The 6,750-nt window shown below is 39.3% G+C and overlaps 1 pseudogene across 2 annotated transcripts; it reads right to left on the bottom strand.

The window, feature by feature from the left end:
* Positions 1-1,485: 1,485 nt before the first annotated feature.
* LOC149030196 (transcription factor TCP9 pseudogene) lies at positions 1,486-3,577 on the bottom strand (annotated as a pseudogene). Of its 2 annotated transcripts, XR_016171252.1 has the most exons (2): positions 3,280-3,577; positions 1,486-3,179 (listed from the first exon to the last, which is right to left on the bottom strand). The product of XR_016171252.1 is annotated as a transcription factor TCP9 pseudogene, transcript variant X2 (transcript). The 2 variants fall into 2 exon arrangements; XR_016171251.1 differs by having other exon boundaries at positions 1,486-3,577.
* Between the last annotated feature and the right edge of the window lie 3,173 nt (positions 3,578-6,750).

The following is a 6,750-nucleotide window of genomic DNA, read 5'->3' as shown; positions in this document are numbered from 1 at the left end:
GATGCTGATAGATTAAGAAACCCCCCCGGCCCCCCCCCCCCTTTTTTCCCCCCAAAGGGATTGGGGGTTTAACCACCCCGCCAGCATGTTTGCCTTTCTCCTTTTAATCCATCTTCTTTCTAGAAAACGGAAACATGCTTTATTGTTGTATCTGTCAATATTCACATAGTAGACTCTCCACAGAAGGCTGGTGGATGACTGTGCATGACTGTGCCCTTGTGACTGTAAAGACGTGAATTGCCTAAACACTTCTCTCTTTCTTTTTGAAAATTATATTTTTTTATCATTGAAGGTTTGTAATGCAGGCTGAAAGTTTATGTGGTATATGTAATAGTTCCCACCCTCTATTGTTAACCACTCATTCCCAAAAAAAAAGAAATTATATGTAACATTAATTCTCATGCAAATATTACTTGAGTTTTCCAATCAAGACTCAACAGTACCATTAAGGCATTCACACCGCTGACCCACACTAACACCATACACGTGGCTCACCGAACACGCTTATGACCCAGCCGTGGACTATTACCCAACAGGACCCATTAATGGATGGGCCAAGCTTCATACGTCAACCTTGCACCTTTAAAAATTTAATAATAATAATTATTATTCATCGTACGGTCGGGAAAAAAGTGAGCTTGAATTTGATTCAATCCAAACAGGAGTAGTGAGTTTCATTGGGTTCTAACTGATAAAGTATATGCTGCCAGGTATTTTTCTTCACCTTGGATAAAGACGATCTACTAGATGATGGGCCTTGGACAATAAATTAGAACACAAGCTAAAGTCAAATCTACAAGGATTAATCAAGAATATAAATGATGCCAAATACACGGCTGGATCTCTTGCTTTGGGTTTTAATTTTCCATCCCTTGTTGAAGCAAGATGGTGGGTTACTGAGAAAGCATTTGGTGTCAAAAAGCGGGTCCCTCACATTGCAGTTTGTTATAGGGAGGCATCAACCAGCATTCTCCGACACCAAACTGAGAAGATTGAAAACTCTAGTTTGATAATGGTTGGTTAGAGCGAAGAGGGGAGAAAATTCAAGCCAAATCAGCAATCGTTCCCAATTAAGCTATCCATTAGAAGAGGAAGAAAATTCCTAGCATGCTGGAAGGAAACAGAAGAGATACCAACCAACGAGGGTGTGTTTGCATGGAGAGAAAATATGTGGGACCCCTTTCCCACAAAAGAAAAGATGTGGAATGTGGTGCAACACCCTCAATGGTCCAATAAAAGATATTCGAGCTCCGGCCACGTCTTTCACTCCACGTGTCACCTTAGGAGGGAATGGTCCCCACAGAAAAGGCACAGCAGAGACGCGTGTCAGCATGGCCAGCCTAGCTTTTCTTCTCTTCTCAGTAGAGAGGTCATGGTTCAACTCCAACCGACGACAATATGTAATATCCCTATCCCTATATTTAAAAAGCGACTTTCTACTAATAAAAAAAAAATTAAATAAAAAAAAAATATATCTAATGTCGTCTCGATCAAATCACTCGAATGGAAAATACCATAAAAAAAAGCCATGGGACCACCACGCGCTTGCACCTCGAGAGCCTAACTGGGCCCACCAATCTCCCCTTGGGACCCGCAGCTAAACCATCTCATGAGTCATGACAGATAGACGGACACAGAGCGGGCCCACAATGCAAAGTACAAACCATCCCACCACTGTCCACGGAGGACCTCACCTTGCCCACTGTGGGACCCACACCCAGCCGAGTCCACTCCACACGAGTGCAACGCTTAACACGTGCTTGGCCTATTGCTTCCTCTTTCAAGTTTCAACCAAAAACACAACACAACTCGTCTCCTTCGTTGTTCTTTCTTCCCTAGAAGCCAAAATCAGGAAGAGGGAACTACAGAGGAATTTAATCCAAAAACAAAAGAATTCAATCCAGAAAAAGAAAATAGGGAAACGAAAATCTAATGTTAATCCCTGACAAAATCCAGATTATAAAAGGAAAAAAAATAAAAATAATAACCCTTTCTTTTGCCGGGATGAATTCTTGTCACTTCTTATTGTTTTGAAGAAGAGGAGGTTTGTTGATTTGCAGGACGGTTCATGAACTGAAATTCCTGTTTATCGTAGATTTCCAAGGAGAAATCTCTAAGCATCTGAGTCGTTGCAGTAGAACTTGAACTTGGAGCCATGGTGGAACTCTTAGCAGCTTTCGCTCCCGTTGCTGTTACAGCAGCGGTTGCAGTAGGAGTTTGTACCTCCACAGGAACACTAGGAGTTAAACTAATACTTGGTTGCATAGCAGATATGAAAGAAGAAATAGGTCTCGCAGAGATGTTAACGAGTGGTGTTGCAGATGGAAACGTCCATAGTTGAGGCTGGTTCGAAGGTCCATTAATGGCAGAAGGAGGAATCATCCAAAAAGTACCAGCAGCGACGGCGTTGGAAGGGATAACTCTGCCTCCGCTACTAACTGCCCACATAGGAACTAGACCTTGCGGTGCTGTAGCCACTGCTGTTGCTCCAACAGGAGCGAGCCCAGAAGAGATAGAAACTCCACCGTTGACATCATAGTATTCACTGGTAGCCGGCCGCTTCCGCTTCTTCTTTGCAGTTTCGCCGTCTGGGTTTGAAGAAGATGAAGTTGGGATTTTCAGTGTTCCTCCAATGGACATGGCTATAGCAGGAACAGTTCCGGTTCCTGTAGCAGCGATTATGGCTGGTTCTGCGTGTTCAAGGAGCCACCGGATTGTTTCGCCGTCGGATTTATGACCCAGTTCTCTAGTTAACTGAAAAATTCTGGCCGCACATGTCGCCGGCATCCGAATCCTTCTTCCTCTACCTTCGACCTTTGTGTGTCGATCTTTCGTCAATGGTCTTCTTCCTGGAGCTACTGATCTTCTAATCTGCATAGGCATAGGCATAGGCATAGTCATCTGCATCGCCACTGGAACGATGCCAATGGGTGGATGTTGTGTTCCATCCAACTCTGGTTCCGTATCCGTTGGCTCTTCTTTTAACAAAACTAGCGGCGAAGCCGCCGAGGACGGTGGTTGTTGTTGCATTGGAGACACAGCAGATGGTGGCGCCGGCGCGACTACTTCCTCTGATGGATCAGAACAGTAATTGTCTTCCTCCTTTCCATTACTATCATCAATTGCTTCTTCACCATCTCCCATTCTAAGATCAGTTATACCCCTCTCCTCGTCTTCTTCTGCCATTTTTAATTCACCCAAGTTGAATCCAAAAAACACCAGAGAAACAAAAACAAAATACCCAGAACCCAAAAATGAAAAACAAAATTATATCCTCACCTAACCCAACCCCCAGCTTTCTTCGGAGATTTTTGTTGCAGGGTGGGAGAAACTTTGATGGTTCGCTGACGTTGAGAAGATACCAAAGAACGAAGAAGATTGATGATGATAACGTGCTTGAATCAATAACACGAAGAGCGAAGAGAAGGTCGTGCTCTCATTCTCTCGTTTCTTGTTTATCTTCTTGTCTTCACCAACAAGGAGACGGAGACGGGAAGAAAAAAAACAACAACAACAAACAACGAGCTTTTCTCTCTTGGGCTTCAACTTCCAACTCTTCCCCTCCCCACCCGAACCCTCTTTTGGTGACCACACGGTTCCTACAGGGAGAGTCTCCCAAATTTATATACGCCTCTGTGGTCTTGATCATGAGAATCAAACGGTGATTCGCTCATTAGTTTAACCAGAAACCCCACCATAATAGGACACGTGGTGGGTCCCACAAGTTGGGAATTTCCTTATCCGATTTTGTCAAAGATGGCGATGGCTTCTTAAAGCTCTCCAAATTTCCATGCTTTTTAGTTTTCATTGGAGTCTACCAAAAACAATTTTTTTATTGGAGCAAAACGGATTTGGCAAAGTGGGGGTGGGGTGATGTTTTCAGCCCGCATGGGGAGATACTTTTCTCATGTGCGATATAACTATTGCCACGTGTACAAACAAAGATAGTTTAGTGTTCGGAATATTTGAACCATCTGGGTATAGGTCTGTACTTCTCTCATATTTTTCTATCATATATTAAGAAGGGAGTCAACCAGAGTCCTATTTTTTATCCGTTTTATAACTATTCATAAGTGGATTTATTCATATTGTGTAGTAGAAAAGTATGAAAGAAGCACAAACCTTCAACTTAACGAATAGATAATTTAGATTCAATAGTTTGCTGGGTAGGGTATCTATAGATCCTATTTTATCAGGGGTTAGATGGTAATTTGTGTCAATTTGAGCGTTGTTGTTGCAGAATCAAGTTTCGTCTTCAACAAACAAGTTAGTTCAGACAAACTAAGGAAGCAAGCTCAATCTCTCAATGTATTCAAATAACTTAATAGTGCATACCTGATAACAGTCATCATACCTCATTATATAGTTCTTTTTTGCTCAAGTACTGAGAGGATTTTCTGTTATAGAGTTGTATCAGGAATCATCCTCTCCCTAGTTAATTGAGTCTCGCTTGAAGAGTAATACTAAAGTCCAAACAAACTCAATCTTGAGTTAGTATTGACTAAGCACGGTAAGATGTTATTGTTAGGTAAGATACCGGTCCGACCACTCCACTTTGGCTCAACAGGCTTGAGTACGATTTCCAGGTTCGATCATAACAAGCACTGAATTGGTTAAATCATCCAAAAACCTTCACACATAGTCCAGTTCAAGCGTGAATGTATTTGTTGGTTTGAGTATCATTGAACTTAGTATCTCTACATAAAAACGCTGCCATTGTCCACTACTTTACTAGAAGTACATACACTTTAAATTAGTACTATTATTAAATTATTTTAATTTCAACCCCATAATATTAGTATGATATTTTATTAATTTTTTTATCATAATTTGATCCAACTTTTCAAAGCAAATAGTTCAATTGGAATAAGGCCTATTTGGGTCACCTAAGTTTGTGTGTTAAAAGCTAGGGTTGCAAGACTTTTCGAAACCTAATTATGTTCTTAGCCTTAGTCCTAGCTTAAGCCAAGTCAAACCCACTAGGTCATAAACTCAACTTTAATTTTGATCCAACACAAATCACAAATGTATAAAACTCTATTCTTTCAAACATAAGAAATGAACATTAAGTTCTTCAAGAAAGAAAAAAAAAATTAGAAAGCAAAGTACTTCTTGGTTATTAATATAGAGGCATGCTATAAGTTAATTATTTTTAATCACCAAAATACTTGTTTAGATTATCTTAAAAGTTTACAAAGCTCAATTTTAATTTTTCTAACATTAATGTTTTTAACCAAATAACTACACTCTTCATTACCCCAACCCAAAAAAAATATATATATAAAACTGTTGACTCAACTGCCATGGCGGCATGGCCACCATCCAAACAATTACAAAAGGTCAACTCCAATACGAGCTATAATGTCAGTAATGGTGACTTAAAAAAGTCAACTATTTTAATGCAAATTTAATTCTTAAAAAAGTTTAAAAGTCAACCTTGAAGCAGTGATATCTCATGTATAGTGGTAATTTTACATTGCTATTATAGTCTATTTTATTTTTTTTTTTTTTTTTTTTTTTCGTATCTGAGGTTCATCTGGGCTAACTTTCACACACCTCGATTACATCCACAGGGGGAGCTTTGTCGTCCACATGAGTCGAGCCATGACCTCTCCACTGAGAAGTATGAATATTACCACTCTAACAACCTTGCATTAACAACAAAAATCAAAAATTTTTTTTGCAGAGTTTGGAAATTCTTTTTTAAGAGGGGTCGATTTTTCAGAGTTTGAATCACTTCACAGGGAAGAGGTAATGATTTTCGAAGTGAAGGATTTCTAAGTAGATTCGATCTCCACGGTATAAAAAAATGCATTGGATTGATGCTCGGGAATCATCTATAAAATGAATATTGTTGAACATAAAATGTCCCTTGTAACTAATGTGTGCCACTTTTTGAGATCTAAGGTTCAAGGAATTTAGGTCTTAAAGATAGAACTCCCATTCGTTATGTAGTGTGAACTGTTTCATTCTCAGGGAGAGGATTTAGACTTTTGTCCTGATGGACTCCTCTTCGCTAGTACAGCTTTTGCCATATGAAAAATTACATTTGATAGTCACATTTCAAGATTTATTTCAATTAAATGATGATGTTGATCTGAGTTTTTGGACTTTGACATTAGTAGCTAAATTTCATTAAAAATCAGTGAGAATTCTTACAATAACCCACTCATGGATTAAAAATCAAAATTGAACCATCAAATGGTATTGGACTTTTTTCGGATTTAGGCTGATTTGAATCCATGCTTATTCAATAGAATTGGTAGCAAGGTTTAAAATATCGGTATCGAGTATCGTATCGGTCAGGTGATTTTAAGAGACGTATCGTCATGTATTGTATCGCTCTAGCTAATGTATTTTAGTGTAATTTAATGGAGAGACGTATCAAGATGTATCGTATCAGTTGGATCAAATAAAGATACGTATCGACTAGTATCGTATGGTATCGTGAGATACTTTAAACCCTGATTGGTAGTACAATCGAAAGCAAAACTTGTTTTAAGTATGGTGGTGGGTATTTTGACCTATCACACAGGGACAAAGGGTTCAATAATTAGCAATAGGTTGACTTAGTTATCAAAGACCAATGCTTCATAATATGAGGACTAGAGCCCTAATTTCTTTAGTGCACAATTTGCTATTTTCGATTTTGCTTAAGGTTTTGTACATACTTGGTAGTTTTTCATATCCACCCTGGCAGTTCCCAAGTTAGTGTCCTAAGCCAATATTCTAGAGCTAAATCTCCAAGTA

The sequence above is a fragment of the Hakea prostrata genome, chromosome 1, assembly GCF_041222555.1.
Source record: "Hakea prostrata isolate BN-2017 chromosome 1, UWA_Hpros_2, whole genome shotgun sequence".
NCBI classification, from domain to species: domain Eukaryota; kingdom Viridiplantae; phylum Streptophyta; class Magnoliopsida; order Proteales; family Proteaceae; genus Hakea; species Hakea prostrata.
This window is presented reverse-complemented; position numbering and strand designations above follow the sequence as displayed.